General features: G+C 45.0%; 2 pseudogenes; both read right to left on the minus strand.

Annotated features, from left to right (window-relative positions):
• Nucleotides 1–23202: 23202 nt before the first annotated feature.
• On the minus strand, nucleotides 23203–23322 carry LOC129640737 (uncharacterized; annotated as a pseudogene).
• Nucleotides 23323–26759: 3437 nt separating this feature from the next.
• Nucleotides 26760–26879, minus strand: LOC129640738 (uncharacterized; annotated as a pseudogene).
• Nucleotides 26880–27725: the final 846 nt, after the last annotated feature.

Genomic DNA, 27725 nt, shown 5'->3' on the forward strand with positions numbered 1-27725 from the left:
AAGTATTTTTGTTATTAGTGCCTTTTCACAAATGATTTTCACAAAGATGTTGAAGTGAAGTGAAGTGACTCAGTCGTGTCTGACTCTTTGCGACCCCATGGACTGTAGCCTACCAGGCTCCTCCGTCCATGGGCTTTTCCATGCAAGAGGACTGGAGTGGGTTTCCTTCTCCAGATCACAGAGATGTTAGGTGACTTAATTTCAAAGCCAGAGGGATGGTATGGGGAGGGAGGAGGGTTCAGGATGGGGAACACATGTATACCTGTGGCGGATTCATTTTGATATTTGGCAAAACTAATACAATTATGTACAGTTTAAAAATAAAATAAAATTTAAAAAAAAATAAAAAATAAACTAAAAAAAAAAAGTTCAAAGTCTGAAAGCTACTACGTGAAAGAGGCAAAAGTTAAACCCAAATCAGTATATAAATCTTTATGACTTCTTTCTTACAACTCTATTTGCTTTCCAAAGGGATTATACTGACTTAAAATGATACCAGAACCAAAGATAGTCCTCCTGCATTTTTTTGGTGAGAGAACTGGGTAGTTTTAACACCCAACAGGGACTACCATGCAAGGAACCAAATTCCTATATTAAACCAATACCCACAGTCTATACCAAATCTCTCCTTACCAGTTAGACTGTGTGTAGTCAGTGGAAGAGCAGAAATATTTTATTCAACCTCTACAATATTTTCAAGTATTTGGACTATACAAGTTGCCCTCTACGTTTCAAAATCTATCAATAATCATCTTTCTACAAAATTTCCCAGATTTATGCTAGTTTACTTGGAAGTATTAAATCTTTGAATTTTACAATAAAATGAAGATTCCAAAACAAGTAGTATTCGATTTGCTGAAAGCACTGTAACAAAGGATTAAAGACTAAAATTAAGACAACAACAACAACAACTTTAAATTCTAGGTACTATGTAGCTACATTAATATTAGAATATGAGAAAACGGTAAAAGCTATCACTTTCACAGAACTTACTCCAAAAGCACTGTGCCAAATACTTTATAAATGCTTCATTTTGTATAAACGCTTCATTTTTTATCTTCCAAAGTGTTAACTCTATTTTACAAGCAAAGTGACAATGGTAAGAAAGCCCAAGTAACTTGACCAAAGTAATACAGATAGAAAGTGGTAGCTGCTGCTGCAGTTTATACACTTCCAAAGCTTTTACCTTTTGTCGTCACAGTTTACTGCCCCCTAATTCCTATCTGGTAAACATACCTTTGTCCACAATTCTAAAACCACTGTTGAAACACATACACAATTATTTAAACCTATTACTAACTGTATCCATTAATTTGTCATAGCTTCTAAAGTAAGATAATTAAAAAGTGCCTAAAGATGGTAACAACAACCCTGTATGCGAGACAGCAAAAGAGACACAGATGTATAGAACAGTTTTTTGGACTCTGTGGGAGAGGGAGGGGGGGATGATTTGGGAAAATGGCATGAAAACATGCATAATATCATATAAGAAATGAATCGCCAGTCCGGGTTCAATGCGGGATACAGGAAGCTTGGGGCTGGTGCATTGGGATGACCCAGAGGGATGGTATGGGAAGGGAGGTGGGAGGGGGGTTCAGGATGGGGAACACGTGTATACCCGTGATGGATGCATGTTGATGTATGGCAAAACCAATACAATATTGTAAAGTAACAAAAAATAATAATAATAAAAATAAATAAATAAATAAAAGTGCCTAAAGAATTATCATTAGAAAAATTCAAGTAAGGCAACCGATTTTCAGGACGTATTGAGAGGTCAAGAACAGATAATTCACACAACAAAACCTCTATCACTGCTTGGGAGTTACTGTTCTTAAATTGATGTAAAGATAGTAAGACCAGGATACCATCTTAAGTATTTAAGACAATGTAAATACTGTAAACCCCAGCCTAAAGGCTGAACCAAAGCACCCATTTTCAAAATCATGTTACCTTCAATATTTACTAAGTGAATTATGAAGAGTATTAGTATAGTCTGCTCTTTAAAGTCTTATTATCAAATAACAGAAAAGATGTAACCATAACTTGGACAATTTAAACTTCTGAAAAGCTATTACTTCCCCAGTTCCAATGTTTCAAAGTTCTTCATAAAAGAATAATATCTGAAAACTAAGATAAGTAACATCCCCCAAACATGAAATCGTCAATCTATCAGAGTCTGAGCGTAAATACATAACTTTTTAATGTACAAGATGCAGTTAAAAATAACATGTTAGTTGTTCCTGTTGTTTATCAAACACATTCATTAGACTGATTAAAAGGGCAATACAAGAATAATTTTCTACAATATGCCAAATAATAGATGAAGTCTTACCTCCATTGCTGAAACTACCATCTGTTGGTCATAGTGATTCAGAAGATTGGGCATGAAGGCAGTGTTATAAGGCAAATCCTGGCACACCCTCAAGGTAATAGGCTCAAAGAAAATAAACTGTGCCTACCTGTATGGCCCACAAACATAGTCAAGGGCCACAGTTAAAAGATGATCCAACTCATAGCCACGCTTTCTCGATTGAATGGGATTCAGATGATCAGGCCTACTCAAGATGTATTTTAGATCTTTGTACACCTACAGGTCTCAGCTTGAAAGTACTTCTTCTATCTTACTGTTAAGTTCTTCAAACAGAATTACTCTGCACCGTCAGAGGTTTGTTAGCTTGGTCTCACAAAAGGCATTTGTTTTTGGTTTCACAATATGGGAAAATGACATCATCTTGCCTCTTCTTTTCATTTTCTTACATCGGGTACCATGTGGCCAACGTGTCAAGTTGATCAACCACATTCCCAAACAACAGATTCCATCTTAGGAGAAGAGCTATTTCTTCCTTTGACTGAAATATCTGAAAAATAATTGAAAAAAAATGGGTGAAATTAGCAATTTCCTCTTAAAATATTACAAGCTTGATATTAAAACTTTGATTAGCTCAGTAAAGTTGCAGGATACAAAATCAGTATACAAAAATCAGTTGCGTTTCTACACACTAACAATCAGCTACTAGAAAGAGAAATTTTAAAATACTGCCTTTGGGACTTTCTGGTGGTCCAGTGATTAAAACTGCACACATCCACTGATGAGCTCCAGTGCACTCCCTGGTGGAGAACTAAAATTCCAAGCGCCAGGCGTGTGGCTAACAACAACAACAACGATCACAAACTTTGACTGCCTTACAGATAAAATACATGGATATTTCAGAAAAGATACGACAGTTTCTCTACCTTCTCATTCTTGCTATAGATATACAAGAGAATCCATAAACAGCATTTAAAGGAAAGCACTATTTCCTCCCTCAGTTGTTTATATAACATATAGTTTAATTTCCCATCTACAGTGGTAGTTTTTCATTTGTCACAAGACATAATTGATCCATTTTGAAAACCTTGCATGCTGCTGTCCTAAATTTTATTTAAATATCTGCCACACTTAATAACAAGTTATTTAAATGTTATTATATACGTTTTAATCATTACATGATTCAGCAGATGGTATCTGTGAAAGGTGTAAACTCTAAAGAAATCAAAAGATATGGATTGAAGCCTCTTTCCAACTATGTGAATCACTTAACTTCTCTGAGCTCAGAATTTTCCTTTCTAAAAACTGCACCTCCCTGTCAAAGATGTATGAGTGAATTATAAAATAATGCCCTCTATAAAAGGTAAAGCAACATCAAACTTTAGGTCGTTTTATTACTGAATGACAGCAGATACAAAGACTTACTTCTATCAACCAATACTGAACTGGCAAACAGAAGATTCTAAAAGTAGCATCAGGACATTTTCCCAACAATGCTTCATCCTTTTAGATAGTACAAAAATTCAGTACATAGATGGAGAAAACGTTTGATCAACAAATGCCTCATTATACACAGTCAGGCTGCAGAGAAGAGTCAACTCTAGAGAGTTACAGCATGGAATAGGAATGATTTCCAGTTAAGAGTTTCTACCAAGTTTCAGAGTTGGATTTGACACTGCCTTTCCTGGGGGCTTCCCTGGTGGCTCAGACGGTAAAGAATCCGCCTGCAATGCTAGAGACATGGGTTCGATCCCTGGGTTGGGAAGATTCCCTGGAGGAGGAAATGGCAACCCACTCCAGTATTCTTGCCTGGAGAATGCCATGGACAGAGGAGCCCGGCAGGCTACAGTCCGTGGGGTCGCGGAGAGTTGGATGCAACTTTCACATTCACTTTTTTTCTAGGGACAAAAATATGCATCTCTTTTGGGGCTGGAAGGGTAGGTAGAGCGGAAGGCAGGATTGGTAGGAAAAAAGCATATTCTAAAACTATCATACTTCCATTTGGTTTTGTAATGATGTTAAGTCTGCTTTTACTTTATTTTTGCTTCACAGATGTCAAATATTTCTGTTTGAAGTACACAACCTCAGCTGGGAAAACATGAGAAAGTCAGGTTCAGAAATTCTCAGAGACCCAGGTTAACAGGACAACTCAAATAGATATTAGGGCCTGTGACAGAGAACTTGAACCGTCTTGGCTAAAGCAGAGAAAGAAACTGTCCTTTGCGCACTACCAATGACAGGGACCTCTGCCTCCCAGGCTTTCATTACTGGGCAGAAAAAACTATTTGGAGAAAGTAAAGCCATGGCTGAATCTTGCCAATTTCTCCCCCAAGCATATGGTCTTGAGTAGAAGAAGAGAAAAGAAAAGTCTACAACCTTAGGAATTAGAGACACCGAAGTCACAAGCAACCTCTGCCCCAAACGTTTCATCTCTCTAATACGGAAATCTCTAAATCAGAAATATTTGTTAAAGCTTCTTGGCCTGCCATTTTCTTTCCTCCTTCAAGCTGGGCCCAGAAATGTGATGTCTGGCTATGGAAAAGAGATATTAAACACAGTCATGTATATTTAAGCTTAATTATCATGCAGCACGGTACCAATTATGCATATCATTACATGTGTCAAATAAGCCCTGAAAGCTTTATTTGGCTACAGTATCAAACATCCATAGAAGTTCCATTTTTGTAGTTTGCTCCTTATGCAGCATGTTCATCTGCTTGCAACTTAAAAAAAATTAAAGGGGACATTGCTCCCTACTGAATATGTGTATAACAATGAGAATTTCAAATTTTTCATTTAGACTATTATTCAAGCTGTATGGGTTCTAAATTTACGGTTCAAAGAAGATGACCACACAAAACTTGAGGCAGAAACAAGGTAATATTGAGTTTTTTAAACCAGATGAGAAACCCCCTTATACTTCTGTCTACTCTATTTTACTTGTTTTTCCCTCAGTTATTCCTTTTGCCTCATTTACAAACAATGCTTCTCACAGACTTACAGAAGTGCTTTCCTTTATGCACTTTAACATTCAAATTTCCATATATCCAAACATTTTTGTAAAATTATTGTTAGCCTGGGATAGGATAAAACCTTAATACATTAAGACTGTAGTTTACGATTATTAAGATAAATAAGAAAAAACAGTAGAATGCCATGAGACAAGAAGAAAAATAGGAACAGTAAAAATATTAAGGAATTCATATTTCTTCCAAATTAGAGGTTCCCTAATTTTAATGTGCAGTAGATTCATAGCAACCCCACGGGTCTAAGAAATCCAAACCTCTGGAAAATGAATGATATACATGCATTCTAATGATTATCTCTGTACTGTTACAAGTGATCTATAAGTTATATTTTGAGAAATGCTATCCTAAAATAGAATAACTCAAAACAGTACAGGATATTTGCACATAATTATGTGCTTAGCAAAAGTAATATATAAAATGAATTTTTTTTAAAGCAGATAAAGAATACTACCTTAATAGAAAAATCGAAAAAGGACATAAATTTACAAATGGCCAACAAACATATGAAAAGATACTCAACTTTACTAATAAAAACATACAAACATGATATTTAACATTTTTGCCAATCAGATGAGCAAAGTAAGAATAAGAGAACACAGTATAGGAGAGGGTGCAGAAAAAGGAATATATTCAACATTCCAACACATGGAAGTACTTTTTTTTTTTTTTTGGCTGTCCCACACGGCTTGCAGAATCTTAGTTCCCCAAACAAGGACTGAACCCGGGCTAGAGTAGTGGAGTGTCTAACCACTAGACCGCCAGGAAATTCTCCATTTTCAAATACTACTGGAGGAAAAGCAAAGTAGTTGGTATTTCAAAAAAATAGCTATGGACATCAAAAGCCCTTAAAATGTATATAATTTGATTCAGCAGACCTATTCTACAATTTATGCTAAGAAAGTAAACACAAGTACACATGATGTATAACTGAAATGTTAGTACAAAAACCCAGAGACAATCTGAAAGTCTGCCAATATGGAATTGGTTAAACTAAGGTACAACCAACCCATAACACACTCACTAAAAATGATGAGCAGGATCTGTATATACTGACTTCAAACGACAGTAACACTACAAAAACTGAAAAATAAAATTTTAAATGGTTTACAAAACAGCATATAGTCTCCCACTTCTGTCAAAAATATACATACACGGAACAGAATAAAACTACCTGAACTGTTTAAAAATACAATATTATAGGGACTTCCCTGGCAATCCAGTGATTAGGACTCCACACTTCTATGTCAGGGAGCTCGAATTTCATCACTGGTCAGGGAATTAAGGGCCCACAAGCTGCACAGCGTGGTCAAAAAACAAAAACAAAACAAAAAAGTAGTAAAGTATTATAAATGCTGCAATGTTATTTTAAAGTCTGTCGCATGTTATTTATGTATGGGAACATTAAGTGCTAAATCTATGAATGTGTGCTGACAATACTACTACTTGAATCAATGATTTACTGGCTGTTGATTAAATAACAAGCCAAGGGACACAAAAATACCCTCCTACAGGTAGCAAGAAAAGCGCCTTCTCAAGAGGGTCTTAGCAGCCCGGGCAGAAAAGTGAATTCAGAGGGCCTCTGTGCTCCAAAGAAATAGCCTGATAGAGAGAGAAAAAGAAAGACATGGGGATCAGAGCTCTGATGGAGCAAAGGTGTTTTAATTAACATGGTGTGGGCATATAGACTGTCTTACAAGGTAGTTTTTCTCAGCAAAGATAAAGATTAAAATTCCAGACTTACAAAACATAGGTGATCCATATTAAAGAGAGAGAGAGTTGTAAACAATCACTTTTACCGTATGTTTCACAAGAAGGAAGAGGGTACTTAACCTTCATATAGAAAATCTAGTGAAGGAAATGCCTGGATTTCTCAGCCCCCGGGAGACACTTGAGTATTTAGGAATTAGTAAGGAACAGAGAATTTCTGACAGATCCAAAAGAGCACACAGGAAGCCTCCTGTTAAATGCTTCCTGAAAACTAATTACCTTATTTTCCTGACATTTCAAAGCATTTGGGGGGAGGGGGGTAGAGGAGGAATCTCTTATTTCACTAAATAAAAGGCAACACTGTAAGAAGAACTGCATCTTAATTATCTTTTATTTTTAGTGACATCCTTGCAAGCCTGCCCACTTAAACTTTTACATCACTTTCCTATCTTATTACCTCTATGTTGTGGTTTGGTACTTCAAACAAACACTTTTTTTTCCCCTTCTTCTTATGGAGTAAAAAGATGGTATTGATTTGCTTAAAAGCACCGATGAGGGGGAAAAAAAGGATGGAGGGAAATCATTATCTTGAGGAGTAAATGGTTCTTAATAACAGAACTACGGATTTATCCATCCCTTTGACTGTTAGCATGCCACTAAAGGCTAAAAGAAGGCTCAAGAGGGAGGTTAACATCCCCCTCGTCAAGTGTTTGTTTCCTTGCTCCTGCGGTATTGGCTTTGCCAAGTAACCCAATTCCCGTACATAAACGTTACAGGTCTCTCCAAACTACTTCTATAAAATAAGATATTGTTTGACCAATCTTATCGAGCAGTCATTTATTTCTATAGCTGCTGGTCTGCTCTGCTGCTCTGTCTGCCTACATTCAGAAGGGAACAAAAATTCAAAATTTCATTTATTCTGGGCCCAGAACCAGACCTTTTGTCCTTCCTAGATATTTTGCAACTTCGAGTTGACTCCTCTGCCTAAATTAGTGGCATATGCTTTTGTTCTTTTAAGAAAGAAAGAAAGAAAAAACCACCCCTTATTCTCTTATTGAGGAAGGCAACTAATTCTGAAAAAGGCCTCTAGGAAGATGTTAAAATGTCTTGAAATGTTTAACAGAACCTTATTTCAGAGGCTATGGATGAACCTCCCCGAGGTACCCCAGGGCAAACACACGGAGCGTCCAAGGGGGCAGAGGGGAAAGCCTCGAGGAGGCATATGCAGACTTTGCAAAACTGATGGGAGGGAGGAGAGGGGACAACTTTCAGGACTAGAAACAGGAAGCAGTCCAGATGCTGCGATGCCGCCCGCACCCCCGCACCCAGCCCTCCGTGCATCGTCCTCCCCGCAAGCAGCCGCGTGCTCCACCCACAGCCCCCAGTGGCCCGGGAGCGCCACACGCCCCTGCGGCGCTGACCGAGCCCCAGGGCTGGGCCGAGGGCAGCGTGCAGGGAGCGCGGGCCACACTCGAACCGGTTGCTCGGCGCAGATTCGGGACCGAGAGGGTTAATCCAGTCCGCGCGCACAGCCCGCCCAGCGCCAAACTCGGGCTCCCCCGCCGGCCCGCCACCCACCCCGAGAAAGCCCGGAGACACCCCTCCACAGCACAGCGCCCAAGGCTTTTGTTTTGTCGGAGACGAGAATAACGATCCTTGAGGAGGAGGTGCCACAGCTGCTCGTGGCTCTTCGGCACAGGCTTAGACCGAGGAGCGGGCAGCTGCCGCGGCACCTCCTCAGTCCCCACTCCCAAGTCCTTTTCCCGCTGAGCAGGACAGGAAGTGGCCTGCACGACCCGGGGCTCACCTCACACATCGGGGCCGGGCTCCCGGGGGGCTGCGGCGCCGGCCGGGGGCAGCCGCAGTTCCCTCAGGTAAACAGAGCCAGCGAGGACCACCAGCGTGCGCCTCCGAGCGACCGAGAGCTTTCGCGATGGCCGCGGCACATGCGCACGCACGTACGGCGCAGGCGCGCTGCGCACACTCGGCCGAGCGCTCCTAGTTTGAGCCCGGCTTCTGGATACCCGTCTGCAGGTTTCGTTGCTCTTGACCTCGCGCCGAGGCTGATGCCCGGCCTTGTCCTGCTCCGGCGGAGTCGTTCCGCGCTCTGGAAGCTTTTCTTAAATGCCCTCAGTCCCCTTTGCAAAGCTCTCCCTCCCTTCCCTGCTGAGACAGTGCAGCGACTCGCATCACTCAAGCCTGGAACGCTATTATTGAGAGACCACCAAAACCTGTTTGAGAACCAGCGTGCCCCCTGGGAACCCGGGGATTGGAATTGATTAAGAGGCGGGTGCTGAGAGTGGTACTGGGTGCAGATAGAGGTAGTCAGCTTTCATATTGCAGAGCTCCAGGCTGAAGCAGCAGAGCAGATACCCTCTTTACCAACACCCACTTTAGTGAGCAGGTGGGGCTTGAGGTTATTGGTGACATGCCCCATCTTCTGTTCTTTGAGAAATGTTTCTTCTCTCTTTTTCTTCGTAAGTGATTTTATTTTTTTCTACCTAAGCTATTTCAGAACTTAAAGATTCCTTAGAAATCATCTAAACCTAACCTCTCATTATTCAGACGTGGAAAAGAATGGTCCAGAAAGGTTAAAAAGACTTAGCCAAAGCCAGGCAGCGTTTTAAGGGCTGAGTCTGGATTCACTCATTCCAAGCCAAAGCTGTTACCTTTGCCTCTATCATTTTACCTACCTTCCTTTCTCTTCCTTTCCCTCCCTTTTCAACCTAGACTTCACAGGCATCATTTTGTTCTATGGTAGCACACAGGACTTAAAGAAATACTTTGATCTTGTAGCATAGTATGACTGTACTTAAGGTTCTTCAACTGTACACTTGGTTAAAATGGTGTATTTTAGTATGATCTTCTGTCTGAATCTTTGCCACCCCATGTTAGGAGACTGACCAAAAACAGCTATATAATCTGTGGTTTGTCCAAACCCTTGGGACACATCTCTGTGGCCTCTTTAATTATAGGCAACTATTTTATACAAAGAAAAGTGGAAGTGTTAGTCCCTCAGTCGTGTCCGACTCTTTGTGAGTGATCCAATGGACTGTAGCCCACCAGGTTCCTCTGTCCATGGACTTCTCCAGGCAAGAATACTGAAGTGGGTTGCCATTCCCTTCTCCAGGGGATCTTCCCGACCCAGGGATGGAACCCAGGTCTCCTGCATTGCAGCCAGATTCTTTACTGTTTGAGCCACCAGTGAAACAATCTGTTTTGAAGATGCTCCCTAAATGACAATAAATACTGAGCTTAGACAGTCATAAATATCGTTTAATGTCAGAAGATGAGCTATGCGAATTGCACCATAAAGGGGATCTGAAATGACATTTTCAATTTCGTTAATAAATACTAATGCAGTAATACTTTCTAAAAAAAAAATAACATTGATCCATAGGCTGATTCTTATCAAGTCATTGTGTCTTGTGGAGCCAACACTGCCTCTACTGAAGGTGAGTGAAGCAGCTAAGAGCATTTATGAAAAGCAGTATAGACCTGCTTCGGGTACTTCTAGATCCCTTATACCTTCAGATCCTCTAGAGATGTGCTGCTCTCGCATTTTTATGCAGTTTACACATGGTCTTGTGAAAACTGTCAGGCATAGAACATATCTTGGCTCCTAGTGGGAGGTGGGAATGATGTAGAAATTATCGTTGAATGTATCAACATGATCACATCTCAGAAATAGACCACTGAGTGAAAGAAGCGAACTACAAAGTATGTAAATTATGATAGCTCTTTAAAACAGTCACACTGTTTACAAGGCCAAACATGTATATATAATAAGCAAAAAAAGTGGACAAGTAGGCAGCACACTAAATTTTATGACAGTGGATGCTTCTAGGCAGGCAGGGTGGGAAATGAGATCTGGGCAGCATGTAAAACAGGCTTCAACTCTTAATCACACACATGAAGCAAAATGTTAACATTTTTAAAAAATCTCTGCAGGGAGAAAAGGGTGTTTCTTAGGCAAGTCTGTAAACTTTTCTTTATGGTTGAAATGTTTCCTTTAAAAATAATGTTGAGGGGCTTCCCTGGTGGTCCAGTAACTAAGATTCCACCCTCCCAATGCAGAGGACCTAGGTTTAATCCCTGGTCTGGGAACTAGTGAAAGACAGGGAAGCCTGGAGTGCTGCAGTTGATGGGGTTTCAGAGTCACACACGACTTAGCGACTGAAGAACAACTGGGAACTAGATTCCACAAACTGCAACTAAAGATCCAAGATCTTGTGTGCTGCAACTAAGATCCAGTGCAGCCAAATAAATATTTTTAAAAGGAATTAAAAAAAAAATTAAATGAAAGTAATGTTAAATTTTCAAGGACATTGAGCCAATGTGCTCACCATGAACACAATGTGAATGGTGGTGTTCACTGGGGGATCAGCAGTCACACTGATGAAGGGCTGAACAAGGAGAGGTCCAGAGAATGCTAGTTAAGAGGATCAATGAAAGGGACCTTATTTTCAGGGATAAAAATATTCAGATCTAACAGGGATAAAGTGTCGGGCTCTCTTTAATCCCATCTTTCTTTCATTCAATGTTATAACCACCAATAGAAAGTCTTTAGGGCTTCCCTGGTAGCTCAGGAACTTCACCGAGACCCAACACTCTCCCAGGGAGTTGTTAAAACTGGTCTCTTTCTGGATGAACCCATTTTGAAACCATCCATGTTAACCGGTAATACATGGTAATTCAGTAATGCATCTACTTACCTCCCCCAGGCCTCCACCCCTGCAAAAGTCTTTGTTTATTCATTTTACGTACAACCTGATCATAAAACATACAACCATACTTAAAACCACTGGGATGGAATTCAGACACCATAAGTTTCAGTTTGGCCACTTACTGAGCCTTTGTCAACTCTAAAGAAGGCAGCAACCTCTATGAGCTTTACTTTTCATTTTTTTTTAAACGGGAGATATACGAATGCTGCCTATTTCAAAACAATGAAACAATATAAACATAGGGTTTACATTTATTTACCTTGGAAGAGAGTACATTTTTATGTATTTTAGAGAACGTGAGATAATGAGAAAAGTCTTCTTTTTTGAATTTGGTTAGCTGCTGCCCATAAGAACTGTTTTACACTTCCCAGATGTCCCTTCTGAAATGTTGTTTTTCTCCAGCATTAGTTTATAGTTCTATACCAGTAGTTATTTCTACATTGTACTTTCAAATCCTCCTCATTAGATTTCTTTTTTTTTATTCTTGCATTCTCACTCTGCCTCTCATTACATGGTAGATGCTTCATAAATTTCATTAATGAAATTAGACCAGATTGAAAAATTCCCCAAATTTGGAGTTATCCTTATTCAGGCATGCCATCTGCTGGTTCCCTGGTGTATCTGTTAGTCGGCCTGAATTCCTTAATCCAATCAAGTACAATTCATGTGGAAGCATTGCTGAGTTTGTGTGTTGGGCAATTTTCCCACGTTCTTTCACTTCCTGTGTGCAGGTGCTATTCTTTCATTGAACCTCTCCAGAATTGTTTTTCCTGCAACCTTCTTTTACCTGTTGGCCACTCTAAAAACCCGGAGAAACGGAGTTTACGTTTCAGAACCCCAGTGTGACCAGAACGATATAACTGGGCATGCTCAGTAGGTTGGCCTGATTTGGAACATACTTACAGCTTGAAAGGGGGCATTTAATGCTGTTTGTTTCAGGATTGGCTGCATATTCGTCCTGGCACTCTATTGAGAGATGGCAGCCTTTCCCACCCTCTGGGCCCTCCCACTTTTCCATTTTGTCCCCGTGCCCAAATTTGGAGCCAGCCCTCCAGGATCTCCCAGCCAATCAAGAGACCACACATTGTTGCCTAAGAGACCCCGGATGCCAGCGAAAAGATTTATAGGTAGTGATTGGCCTACAGGAAGGGGTGGGGGCTAGACGGAGTCACAGAAACAGGAGCTATGGCAACACCAGCGCTAGAGGCTTGAGGAGAAAGACTTGAAGAGAAAGCCTTAAAGAGGTGAGAGCAGTGATCGGTGCATGAAAAAGATGGAGACTCTTTTGAGAGCTCTTCTCTCAGGTCCTCCTGGGCGTCTCACGAGGCTTGGCAGTGACCCCGGGAATTACATTTTGCTGTGTATTAGCAGTTAAATGACCAGGTGCATCGTATATATGAAATTAACAACCAACAAATAATTACTTCTGTGCTTATCAAAGCACTAGGTCTTTGCATTGTCTTATAGTTTCTCTTTGTTTCCACCTAGTTGAATATAAGATGAATTCATATTTAAATCTAGATCAGATCAGATCAGATCAGTCGCTCAGTCATGTGCGACTCTTTGCGACCCCATGAATCGCAGCACGCCAGGCCTCCCTGTCCATCTCCAACTCCCGGAGTTCACTGAGACTCACGTCCATCGAGTCAGTGATGCCATCCAGCCATCTCATCCTCTGTCGTCCCCTTCTCCTCTTGCCCCCAATCCCTCCCAGCATCAGAGTCTTTTCCAATGAGTCAACTCTTCGCATGAGGTGGCCAAAGTACTGGAGTTTCAACTTTAGCATCATTCCTTCCAAAGAAATCCCAGGGCTGATCTCCTTCAGAATGGACTGGTTGGATCTCCTTGCAGTCCAAGGGACTCTCAAGAGTCTTCTCCAACACCACAGTTCAAAAGCATCCATTCTTCGGTGCTCAGCCTTCTTCACAGTCCAACTCTCACATCCGTACCCTATTTCCTGATCATTTCCTGGCAATCTCTATTTCCTTCTCTGATGATACTGCAGCTTACAATGGGTGAGCTGTGTGTTAGTGGAGAAACTCAACCGTGTTCTGCTCTGTAAACGCCAAATAAAAACCCGATTATCCTGAGTCTAACCCCAATGTTCGGTTCCTAATGTTGAGTTGTACCTTCTTTGCCACTAGCTTTCATCCTTAAACCACCTCACCTCCACTATTGTGTTCATTCATTCCGCTGATTGAGACAAGGTTTTATTGAGCACCTACTGTGTACTACTGAGTTTAGGATTCAGGTGAGCACATTCAGAAAACCACATTAGCAGAGAAGCACCAGTTTTGTACCACATTCTCTGATCTGAAGTTCAGTGTGTCTGTACAGATAGTGCATGAAGGGAGAGGAAGGAGGATGAACCAAAAAGGTAAATTCATGGTGCACCTAGATCAGCATGCTAAGGATTCTGTAGCCATTACTGAGTCTCTGAAGGTTTTTGAGCTGACAAATGACAAACAGACCTTTAAAAAAAATGCTTCCCTGAATAGAGTAGTGGTTAGCCAAAGTTGGGGAGGAGGGAAGTGTGGAGATATTGATCAAAGGGTACAAACCTTCAGTTATAAAAGGAATAAGTTCTAGAGACCTTATGTACAGCATGGTGACTATGTGGTGATGGTGGTGGTAGTTTAGTCGCTAAGTTGTGTCCCACTCTTGCAACCCCATGGACTGTAGCCCACCAGGTTCCTCTGTCCATGGGATTCTCCAGGCAAGAACACTGGAGTGGGTTGCCATTAACTTCTTCAGGGGATCTTCCTGCCCAGGGATCATGGTGACTATAGTTAATAATAATATATTATATACTTGAAATTTACTAGAAGAGTAGATCTCAAGGGTAATCACACACACAGAAGCACACACATGCACACACACGCACACATGCACACACACACAGTAACTATGGGAGGTGATGGATATGTTACATAGTTTGATTGTGGTAAGCATCCCACAATGTGTACATATACTAAAACATCACCTTAAATATATACATTTTTTTTGTTAAAAAAACCCTCTTGTAGTAGACTGTAATCTCCATTACAGGCAAGACTTGTCTTTATACCTGTAATACAGACCTAATAAGTCTTTAGTGAAGTTGTGCAATGGTGACAGTGTGAAGAATGGCTTTGAAGATGGGATTGGAGGTGTGTTACCACTGGAACTTGACCAGAGGACCTAGCCTTGCCTTTAAGCATGACACTAGAAGCACACACTGGGGGTAAGGGCCAGAAGCCCTTTTTCTTCCCCTTTATCCAAAGAAAAATTAAAGGGGAACATGCAAGGACAGCCATTAAGGGGGAAAGAGGTCATGAAAAAACAACAGCCAGGTTTGTATGTAGAAGGAGGGAAGGCAACTTGCTTTGTCTTGTAATTTTTTGGTATGTTGTATGAAAGCGTCTGAGTGGTCTATACTGTGAACCAGTGTGGACATGCAGATATGCACACTGCCCATCTTCTAGAGTGGACAGAGGAAAAAAACTGTAAAAGGATAATGACAAAAACCAGGGCAGGATACCTCCATATGCCTGCTTCAGGAAGACTATTACCAAGAGGGCTCTTTTGCTCAGCCAGGCCCATCTCCTGAAAACCAAACTTTACTCAAATTGACTTGAAAAAAAAAAAGCCTAATTCAAATGATTTCTAGCTCTGAAGAACCAGGAAGGAAAAAAAAAAAAAAAAAAACAAAAAAAACCCAGCAAAACCTTAGGGAGGACCTGGAAAAACTACTTTGTCTTAATCAGAAATCGTGCTTAGAATCAGTCAGATTGTTTTCTACTCAAACTGGGAAAAGAGAGTTTCTGAGCTTACAACAGAAGGTTTTAACCTGGTATAAGCAAAATGTAATGTTAATATGTGGAGAAGGCAATGGCACCCCACTCCAGTACTTTGCCTGGAAAATCCCATGGATGGAGGAGCTTGGTAGGCTTCAGTCCATGGGGTCACTAAGAGTCGGACATGACTGAGTGACTTCCCTTTCACTTTTCACTTTCATGCATTGGAGAAGGAAATGGCAGCCCACTCCAGTGTTCTTGCCTGGAGAATCCCAGGGACGGGGGAGCCTGGTGGCTGCCGTCTGTAGGATCACACAGAGTTGGACACGACTGAAGTGACTTAGCAGCAGCAGCAGCAATGTTAATATGAATTTTTCTAGGGAGAAGATTCATAGTTTTCATCATATCCTCAAAGAGTTTTATAGGCCTGAAAAAAATAAAATAAAAGATGGAAAACAATTGGTTTAAGGAATTCCCTGGCAGTCCAGAGGTTAGGACTCTGTATGTTCATTGCCGAGGACCAGGGTCAATCCCTGGTTGGGGACTAAGATTTTGCAAGCCGAGTGGCTTAGCCTAAACAGATAAATAAAAATTGTTGTGTACACACAACTTCAATCAATTTAAATAGAAGAAACATCAACCATGAATAAATAGCAATAAAAAAGGAAATATGTGATTTTTAACTGAGCAGATCTAGACTCAGTGACCATGCTTTATATATTTGCCTGCTCATGTGTATTTTTATAGCAGCCAATTAATAATACTGTAATGAAATCATTTCTTACATCTTTGCAACTTAGCTGTTAGGAGCTAAGAATGTGAGGGCTCATCTGAACCTCCTTTATTTCCCCTTATTCCAGTGGAGTGGTATCAGCAGGCAACTGCAGGAAGACATTATCTATGGTTTAAAACCCTGAGGTTTTAAAACTATTGGCTTTCTCTTCAGCTCTAATTTAAACCTGAGAGGGAATGTTACATGTCAAGTGAGAGTCACAAAATTTCAGATCTAGCATTTGGGGGAATCCTCTGTAAGTCCAAAACTAACGGTTAATTTAAAAAATATATATTTGTTTTTATTTATTTGGCTGTGCCAGGTCTTCGTTGTGGCATGTGGATCAAAATATTGTCTGGGTGAATTCCCTGGTGGTCCAGGGGACCTGGGTTCTATCCCTGGTCAGGGAACTACATCCCACATGCCCTAACAAAGACCTGGCTCAGCCAGATAAATAAATAAAAAGAAATCTTTTTTTAAATTGTCTTATATTTGTTGCTATACTTTTTGGAGCCCTGGGTCAGGTAGGCAAATCCTGTGCAGGCTCCAACTCAGCACCACTGCTTTGGATCTGAAACATACCTTCAGAGAGGAAGAAGGCACAAACAAACAGAAACACTGAAGCTATATACTGAAAAATGCCATCCATCTGCTTTAAATATTTTTACCTTAAAATATTTTGTTGTGCCCCCTTCAAGGACAGGCTTTGAAGAACTCTGGAAATAACAGGAAGTTCTAAGAAAGTCTGTGGTGATGCTATTTTATTTTTTTTTAACTTTTTATTTTGTGTTGGAGTATAACCAATTAACAGTGTTGTGGTAGTTTCACATGAACAATGAAGGGTCTCACCCATACATATACATGTATCCATTCTCCCCCAGCCAGGCTGCCATTGAGCACAGTTCCTTGTGCTATATCATGGGTCCCTGTTGGTTATCCATTTTAAGTATAGCAGTGTGTACCTGCCCAAGTCAATCCTAAAGGAGATCAGTTCTGAATATTCATTGGAAGGACTGATGCTGAAGCTGAAGCTCCAATTCTTTGGCCCCTTGATGCGAAGAGCCCACGCATTAGAAAAGACCCTGATGCTGGGAAAGATTGAAGGCAGGAGGAGAAGGGGATGCCAGAGGACGAGATGGTTGGATGGCATAACTGACTCAATGGACATGAGTTTGAGTAACCTCCGGGAGATGGGAAAGGACAGGGAAGCCTGGCATGCTGCAGTCCATGGAGTTAGTCAGACATGACTGAGTGACTACTTGCAAAAAGTTTCAAAGCTAGTAAGTTTTAGAGCCAGGATCCAAACTGTGTAATGTAAAAAGTTTTGGTTGCAAACAACAGAAATAGATTCTAGCTAATATGTGTGTGCTGTGTGCTTAGTCGCTCAGTTGTTTCCAACTCTTTGTCACCCGCCAGGCTCCTCCGTCCATGGGGATTCTCCAGCCAAGAATGCTGGAGTGGGTTGCCATGCCCTCCTCCAAGGACTCTTCCCAACCCAGGGATCGAATTCAGGTCTCCCGCACTGCAGGCAGATTCCTTACCATCTGAGCCACCAGGGATGCCCCTACAAGAAGGGTCTTCTAGCTAATGTAGGTGAAATTTATTGAAGGCTATCAGGTGGCCCACAAAATGGATAGGAAAGGACATGCATGCATGCTAAGTTGCTTCAGTCGTGTCTGATTCTTTGTGACCCTGTGGACCATAACCCACCAGGGTCCTCTGCCCCAGGGATTCTCCAGGCAAGAATACTGGAGTGGGCTGCCATGGCCTCCTCCAGGGGATCTTCCTGGCCCAGGGATCAAACCTGCATCTCTTCTGTCTCCAGAATTGGCAGGCAGATTCTTTACCACTAGCACCACCAAGGAAGCCCCTCCAAGAAGAGTCTAAGAACAGCTTAACAGTCTACTCAGAGCATCTATGGTACTTTGAATGATCACCTTGGCTGTAAAGCAAGGATAAGCCAGCATCAGTTACCTGGCCTAGCTTAGTCTTATGACTGGGCAAGGGGAGGCCACCTCGATTAACCAACCCAGCAGACCCTAAACACTGAGGGAAAAGTAATCCCTCGTGGAAATTAGAGTGCTTTAATCCAATGAAGACATACATAGGGACTTCCCTGGCTGTCCAATGGTTAGAATTGGATCATAAAGAAGGTTGAGCATTGAAGAATCGATGCCTTTTAATTGTGGTACTGGAGAAGACCTTTGAGACTCCCTTGGACAGCAAGGAGATCAAATGAGTCCATCCTAAAGGAAATCAACCCTGAATATTCATTGGGAGGACTGATGCTGCAGCTGAAGCTCCAGAACTTTGGCCACCTGATGCAAAGAGCCGACTCCTTGGAAAAGACCCCGATGCTGGCAAAGATTGAAGGCAGGAGGAGAAGGGAGGCAAAAGAGGATGAGATGGTTGGATGGCATCACGAACTCAATGGACATGAGTCTGAGCAAACTTGGAGATAGTGAAGGACAGGGAAGCCTGGTGTACTTCAGTCCATGGAGTTGCAAAGAGCTGGGCACAACTTAGTGACTGAACAACAGCAGTCATGGTTAAGACTCAACATTTCCAATACAAGGGATGTGAGTTCATCTCCGGTGGGAGAACTGAGATCCCACATGCCGTGAGGCCACAAAAATGAAGGCAGACATATACAGTACTGGGTGTACTGTATATTTTCCCCAGTGTATTTTTCTCAATAAACCCAAATCTGTCCATATATAAATTCTTGGCCTTGTCCATTGTACTATTCTACTTCTTAAACATGGTAGCAAGCTAGAGCCCTTGTTAGCTAGATGTCAGAAAGTTAACAGAGGAAGAAGGAGGTCACAAGGGACAAAATGGAGTAGATCAGATTGCACAGTGATTTTATAAATACTTCTTTCTGACCAATATGGTATGTTCTTAGCTAAGAGTGATTCTGATTTTTCCCGCTTGGTCCAGTGAAAATCAAACAGAGTTAAACAGACCTGGGTCTGATTCTCTGTTTCACCACCTACTGTCTGTATAACTCTGGGCAAAGCAAAGGGAGCCTCATTTTCTTCATCTGTAAAATAAGCTAAAACCCACCACCTTACCATATTGTTATGGGTTTAACTGAACAAACCTGTTAAGTGCCTGACATATAAAATACTCCCAGTAAATGTCACTCTCCCGCTAGTCCCTGTCCCAGTGTACTGAAAAAGATTATATGGTATTAGTATTTTTAGTATTCTGAAGATTGTATGATTCATTTCTTCTGAAGACATAGTTTTTCTTACAGAAGAATATTCAGTTATTTCATGATGGCATTTCCACCTCCAAAAAACACAAATGGTCCCAAAATGCAGACAAAGATGAGTACCTGGACACCCCTAAACCATCAGCTTTTGAATGACCGGGTGAGTAATAAGAACTATTGTATTAGTTGAAATCATACTTTGAAGGGAAAAAAAGCATTAAAATTTTGGTAATCAAAACATGAACAGGAATTGCTTAGGATTGTATAGTGGATAAAAAAAAAAAAAAAAACCAAAAAACAAAATGAAGGATTTCTTCAAAAATTTTAATTGAAAAAAACTGAAATACATTTAGAACAAAAATAAAGAAAACTTTAATTGAGCCCCAGTTACCTGGCCAGAGTTGGCAAGAGATACAAAGTTCCTGCTTAGAAAGAAAGATCTTAGGGACTTCCCTGGTGGTCCAGTGGCTAAGACTCTTTGCTCCCAGGGCTGGGGCCCAGGTTCTATCACTGGCCAGGAAATTCAATCCCACATACTGCAACTAAAGACCTTGTGTGCTGCAACTAAGACCCAGCACAGTCAAATAAATTAATAAACATTTTTTAAAGATTTAGGAGATGAGAAGGAAGAGTGTCTACCAGCTCCCCTTCACCTCCATATCCAACTGGTTTTTAGGTTCTGTGAGTCTTCCTCCGAGGTCTCTTCATCCAGACCCCTTTTCTCCTTTGACTTGTGCACATCCAGCTCCACGTTCTCAGTTCACACACTCACCCCCCTTTGCCTGGCACATTGCAGTAACCCCTCAGCTGGTTTCACTGTCTCTAATCCATCCTCTATTCTGGTCCCAGAATGATCTTTCTAAAGTACCAAACTAATCCTATGAAGCAAGAGATAACAGACTGTTCCAAAGAATAAATTCCACCCTACCCACCATGCATAGCACTGAGGACCCCTTCATGTGTGTTAGTCACCGAGTCATGTCCGACTCTTGGAGACCCCATGGACTATAGCTGGCCAGGCTCCTCTGTCTGTGGGATTCTCCAGGCAAGAATACTGGAGTAGGTTGCCATGACCTCCTCCAAGGGATCTTCATGACCCACGGATCGAACCCAGTGTCCTTTATATCACCTGCATTAGCAAGTGAGTTTTCTTTTTTTAATTTATTTGGTTGCAATTTTGTTGAAGCATGTGAACCCTTAGTTGAAGCATGTGGGATCTAGTTCCCTGACCAGAAATCAAACCCAGGCCCCCTGCATTGGGAGCATGGAGTCTTAGCCCCTGGACCACCAGGGAAGTCCCAGCAGGTGAGTTCTTTAACACTGGCTCCACCTGGGAAGCCTGAAAAGCTTTTGTCAAATTTTATGAGAATTTCTAGGGAATTCCCTGGTGGCCCAGTGGCTCAGTCTGTGTTCCCAATGCAGGGGGCTGGGTTCCATCTGCGTTCAGGAAACTAGATCCCACATGCCGCAAGAGTTTGCATGCTGCAGCTAAAGAACCCACATGGCACAACTAAGACCCAGTGCAGTCAAATAAATAAAAATGTTTAAAAATTTCATGATTATTTCTAGATGAGCAATGATAAGAGAAATAACAATTTCTATTAGAAATGATATTTATTTTGTTGTTCAGAACTCCCATTTTATCACCCTCCCCCGCCATTTTTAGTTTGGTTCAGTTAGGTTCTAGTTTGGAGTAAAACTATTTTCAAAAATCTTAGCCTGCCATATGTAAAATAGATAGGCAATGGGAATTTGCTGCATGGCTCAGGAAACTCACACAGGGGCACTGTATCAACCTAGAGGGGTGGGGTGGGGAGAGAGAGGGGCTGCCAAGTCACTTCAGTCGTGTCCGACTCTGTGCGACCCCATAGACGGCAGCCCAACAGGCTCCCCGGTCCCTGGGATTCTCCAGGCAAGAACACTGGAGTGGGTTGCCATTTCCTTCTCCAATGCATGCAAGTGAAAAGTGAAAGTGAAGTCGCTCAGTCGTGATCGACTCTTCGCGACCCCATGGACTGCAGCCTACCAGGCTCCTCCGTCCATGGGATTCTCCAGGCAAGAGTACTGGAGTGGGGTGCCATCGCCTTCTCCAAGAGAGAGGGGAGGGAGGTTCCAAAGGGAGGGGATATATGCATACCTATGGCTGATTCATGTTGAGGTTTGATAGAAAACAACAAAATTCTGTCAAGCAAAATCCTTCAATAAAAAAATAATTAAAATTAAAAAACTGTCAAATCACTATGTTGTACACCTGAAACTAACATTATATTGTATGTCAATTATAATTCAATAAAAATTAAATATAATACAAATTAAAAAAATCTTGGCCCGTGTATATACCCATATGTATGTGAATGAATGTATCAGTACTTAAGACACACACATGGAAATTGCATATGTATACAGCAAACTGATAATAGTGAGTGCACAAGTGCCCAGTCTTGTCTGACTCTTTGCAACTCCACAGACTGTAGGCCTCCAGGCTCCTCTGTTCGTGGAATTTTCCAGGCAAGAATATTAGAGTGGGTCGCCATGCCCTCCTCCAGGGAATCTTCCCATCCCAGGGATTAAACCCACGTCTCTTTATGTCTCCTGCATCAGCAGGTGGGTTCTTTACCGGTTGAGCCACCAGAGAAGCCCAACTATCAATAGTGGTTTCCCCTAAAATGTTGGACAACATGGAAGAGTGGGAGGGAAGTTTGTTGGAAGAGAGAGTTTTTTTCTTTTTTTTTACCCTATACACTGCAATATTTAACCATTTAAAAAACAAATATAAGTAAAAGCGAGCAAAGAACAGTAATGCTGAGAATTAAAAAACAAGGGTTCCAGATCAGCTATACTAAATAATCTCCAGGGAAAAGACATCCGAGAAGAACGTGAGGAGCAAGCATGAAGGGAATTGGTCATATTTTCAATATGGTGGGAAAATAGAAGAGCCGTTGGAGCAGGATGGTGACAGAATTGCATCTGCATTTCCAAACGGTCATCTTGCTCCACGTCACTAATGATTGGAGAGACTCAACTCCGAACGCCAAGGAGGGACCACTTCGCCCGAGTCCGACTGGGCCTCATTGCAATGTCTGTCCATAGCAGATGCTGGAGAAGCTGTGGAGCAAAGGGAACTCTCCTCCACGCTGAGTAGGAATGGGAGTTGGTACAGCCGGGATGGAAAAGAGTATGGAGGTTCGCGAAGGAACTAAAAGTAGAAGTAGCCTATGGTTCAGCAGTCCCACTCCCAGGCATAGATCCACCCCCAGTCCAAGCCAACAAGCCAGATGCCCCGTTTGGGCACATCGATCTGTGCGCGCGCTCGCATGCGCATGCGCGATCGCCTGCGAGGCTGGGGGTGGGGCGGGGGCTGGGGCTCTGGCTGGAGTCGGTGCAAGCCCCGGGATTGCCTGAGGCAAGCCAAAGGAGCCCCAGAGGGAGACGGGACGGCCGGTCGTCTGGTTTCCTGAAAGCCGAATGCGAATGCGGAGGGGCTCGCGGGCCGCGGGGAGGCAACCCAGGTCTGCAGCGGGAGTCGGGGCCCCGGCCACCCACTCACTCCCCCCGCCCCGGGAGGGGCTGGGGCTGCGGGGGTGGCGGGGGGGCGAGGGGGGTGTGGGTCCAAGAATTGGGACGCGGGGCGGGGGCTAAAGGACCTCTTCTGGTAGGCAAAAAAGCCTCCAGCACCCGGAATTCCCAGGTGGTCTCCCATCCAAGATACTAAACAGGCCCGACCCTGCTTAGCTTCCGAGATCAGACGAGATCGGGCGCCTTCAGGCCGGTAGGGCCGGAGACGGACGCGCCCGCCGCGGGGCGCCCAAAGAGCCTTGCGCTTCGCCTCCCTTTCGCTCTGACCTGCAGGTCGGGCCAACGGGCCGCCCCTCTCCTCGGGGGGCCGTGCTGTACTTGAGCCGCACGACCCGCGACCGCACTCCAGCCTGCTGACGCCGGCCCGGCCCCCGAACACCGCCAACACCAGACCAGCAACCGCCTGGCCGGGCCCGGGGGCCCGATGGGCTTCCAGGACCCCCCAGTGACCGGGAGGGCGTGCGTGCGCGCGCGCGGGGCCTGGGGGGTGGGCTGAGGGGTGCGGAGGTCTCGGCGCCCTCCCACCCCCGGCCACTCCAGACCCGGCCGCGCTGGCTGAGCGGGGCCTCCCCCCCCATCCCGTTCGCTGCTCAGGGCCGCGCGACCCCGGAGGTGTCGGTCTTCGGGGCCCGCCGCCTCCCGATCCCCGCGGCCCGGGGGCCTCTGAACCTCCTGCGGGCCTAGGCGCAGCGAATCTTGAGCGCCCAACTTGCCCGGCACCTGCCCGCTGCCCAAACCCACCGGGAGCCACGGAGGCGCGGTCGACCGGAGCGCCTCAGCCCCGCCCCTTTGCCCTACCGAGGCGCCCCCCTTGTCCCCACGCCGCCCGCCAAGCACCCGACCTTCCTGAGAGAGCAGACGAACCACAGGCAGGCACACAGACAGACACACACACTCGCACGCACCCACGCCATGGGAGACAGCTGGCCTGCGCGAGCTCCTCAGCCAGAGCCATAGCACCTGGGAGAGGCCGGGGCCAGACCAAAGGCCCGGCGGACGGCTGTCGGGAGAGACAGAGGCAGAAATCCATGAAGCTTCCGAGACAGACTCCAAGACGGCGAGAGGGAGATACACACACACACACACACACACACACACACACACACACACGAGTGTGGTCTTTGGAAATTCTTCTGTTCGTAGTTGCTGGGTTGAGCCCAACTTTTATAGGCCCCATGGAGTGCGGCCCATCAGGCTCCTCTGTCCGTGGCATTTCCCAGGCGAGAATACTGGAGTGGGTTGCCATTTCCTCCTCCAGGGGATCTTCCCGACCCAGGGATCAAACCCGAGTCTCCTGCGGGCGGATGCCTTGCCATCTGAACCAGCACATTGCGAATTCCCTAGGCAAAATACAAAGAAAAGAGCTCGTGTGCTACTAAGTGGAAAGATGATTGAAGAAACAGAAGGTGTCCTTTGTTGGTATCTTGGAATCTTTCTTTAGTTTTCGTTGATTTTTACTCTTAAGGCTACTTGAACAAGGCAAGAGAGAAACCCCAGAACTGAAAAGCAATTGACTTTTTTGAAAGAAACCTGTGCAGGTTAAGCACTCTTCGTTTTTGAGAGATGGTGAAATGCAAAATCTTGATTCAACACATATGACTTTGGTGAACTTTATTTCAAATCTCCATGATGAACCCCTAAGGCGTCCAGGAAGAAAGGAGTAGAGCGGGAGACAAAAAGAGCAACCTTTCCCCTTGGCGCCATCCCAACCAGCTGCTTAGTTCCTTCATCTCATGGACTACCATCTGGGCTTATCTGGTTTGTCTGATTCTTGTTTCGGGGCCCGTTTCTAGTCACAAGGCTGTCAAGAGTGGGGGGTGGGGTGGGGTGGGGGGGAAGCCCTTCTTTCCATTCCACATGAGACCCAGTGGACAATCCAGGCCCTGGCCACTGCATAGAGCCTGCAGCAACAATATCAACGGTGATGCTGGTTAACAACGCATATTCCTGGAATCCACTCCGTTGGCTACTGAGTGTGTGCGGTGGTGGTCTGGAACCTATACCTGGAAGCTTTCTTGATGATTGCAAATGACACCAAAGTCCGAGGACGATGGAAGATCTTCACGTTTCTGCAAGAGCCACACACCTCCAGAAGGAACCGCAAGACTTGCCTGACATGGTCAAGGTCTAAGTATTGGACTACACGTCGGAAGGTCTCCACCTTTGCTATGGAAGTCAAACGATCTTTCTTGGAAATGAAAATGGATCACACTGAACGTTCACATTCTTCTAGAGCATTTGAAAAGCCCTAAACTGTAGAAATCTGCTGTACGAGTTCCTTGAAAGCAAGAACCCATACTGATGGATATGTCTTAATGCCTTAGATTGTGCCTTGAATATAGCGTACACATGAACCCAGGAAAGGAAAGAATGGAATCGCCAAATATACAAAGAGATCAAAAGTGCCGAGCCAAGTGACACCTTGAGGCTTCCAAGAACTTTTCTGTCTTTCACACGCTAAGTAAATCCTGAGCACCTACGATGAGCTGGGAGGCATGTAATAAGTTTCTGGAACTAGAAGGCGGAGAGAAGCAGACACCGAGTTCCTGCTTTCACTGAGACGAATCTAATGATACATCACAGGCAGATCCTTTGAGAACTTGTCGAGGGGCCTCTACCCTCACCAAAACCTGGGTGTCAGGGAAGGCTTTTCAGAGTAACCATTGCGTTGAGGTCCATAGGTTGAACCTACGTAAACCAGGGTTGAGATGCAGGAAGAATTTCAGGCAGGGAAAACAGCATCCTGGAAGTCTACGTGACCAGGGAAACTTAGGACGTTCAAGAAATGAAAATGCCCTATGGGATGGAAGCCAAAGAGTGCAGAGGGCATTCCAGGGAAAAGACATCCGAGAAGAACGTGAGGAGCAGGCATGAAGGGAATTGGTCGTATCTTCAATATGATGGGAAAATACAAGAGCCGTTGGAGCAGGATGGTGACAGAATTGCATCTGCATTTCCAAACGGTCATCTTGCTCCACGTCACTAATGATTGGAGAGACTCAACTCCGAACGCCAAGGAGGGACCACTTCGCCCGAGTCCGATTGGGCCTCATTGCAATGTCTGTCCATAGCAGATGCTGGAGAAGCTGTGGAGCAAAGGGAACTCTCCTCCACGCTGAGTAGGAATGGGAGTTGGTACAGCCGGGATGGAAAAGAGTATGGAGGTTCGCGAAGGAACTAAAAGTAGAAGTAGCCTATGGTTCAGCAGTCCCACTCCCAGGCATAGATCCACCCCCAGTCCAAGCCAACAAGCCAGATGCCCCGTTTGGGCACATCGATCTGTGCGCGCGCTCGCATGCGCATGCGCGATCGCCTGCGAGGCTGGGGGTGGGGCGGGGGCTGGGGCTCTGGCTGGAGTCGGTGCAAGCCCCGGGATTGCCTGAGGCAAGCCAAAGGAGCCCCAGAGGGAGACGGGACGGCCGGTCGTCTGGTTTCCTGAAAGCCGAATGCGAATGCGGAGGGGCTCGCGGGCCGCGGGGAGGCAACCCAGGTCTGCAGCGGGAGTCGGGGCCCCGGCCACCCACTCACTCCCCCCGCCCCGGGAGGGGCTGGGGCTGCGGGGGTGGCGGGGGGGCGAGGGGGGTGTGGGTCCAAGAATTGGGACGCGGGGCGGGGGCTAAAGGACCTCTTCTGGTAGGCAAAAAAGCCTCCAGCACCCGGAATTCCCAGGTGGTCTCCCATCCAAGATACTAAACAGGCCCGACCCTGCTTAGCTTCCGAGATCAGACGAGATCGGGCGCCTTCAGGCCGGTAGGGCCGGAGACGGACGCGCCCGCCGCGGGGCGCCCAAAGAGCCTTGCGCTTCGCCTCCCTTTCGCTCTGACCTGCAGGTCGGGCCAACGGGCCGCCCCTCTCCTCGGGGGGCCGTGCTGTACTTGAGCCGCACGACCCGCGACCGCACTCCAGCCTGCTGACGCCGGCCCGGCCCCCGAACACCGCCAACACCAGACCAGCAACCGCCTGGCCGGGCCCGGGGGCCCGATGGGCTTCCAGGACCCCCCAGTGACCGGGAGGGCGTGCGTGCGCGCGCGCGGGGCCTGGGGGGTGGGCTGAGGGGTGCGGAGGTCTCGGCGCCCTCCCACCCCCGGCCACTCCAGACCCGGCCGCGCTGGCTGAGCGGGGCCTCCCCCCCCTCCCATCCCGTTCGCTGCTCAGGGCCGCGCGACCCCGGAGGTGTCGGTCTTCGGGGCCCGCCGCCTCCCGATCCCCGCGGCCCGGGGGCCTCTGAACCTCCTGCGGGCCTAGGCGCAGCGAATCTTGAGCGCCCAACTTGCCCGGCACCTGCCCGCTGCCCAAACCCACCGGGAGCCACGGAGGCGCGGTCGACTGGAGCGCCTCAGCCCCGCCCCTTTGCCCTACCGAGGCGCCCCCCTTGTCCCCACGCCGCCCGCCAAGCACCCGACCTTCCTGAGAGAGCAGACGAACCACAGGCAGGCACACAGACAGACAGACAGACAGACACACACACACACACACACACACACAAACACACGAGTGTGGTCTTTGGAAATACTTCTGTTCGTAGTTGCTGGGTTGAGCCCAACTCTTATAGGACCCATGGAGTGCGGCCCATCAGGCTCCTCTGTCCGTGGCATTTCCCAGGCGAGAAT

The sequence above is a fragment of the Bubalus kerabau genome, unplaced genomic scaffold, assembly GCF_029407905.1.
Source record: "Bubalus kerabau isolate K-KA32 ecotype Philippines breed swamp buffalo unplaced genomic scaffold, PCC_UOA_SB_1v2 scaffold_38, whole genome shotgun sequence".
Lineage (NCBI taxonomy): Eukaryota > Metazoa > Chordata > Mammalia > Artiodactyla > Bovidae > Bubalus > Bubalus kerabau.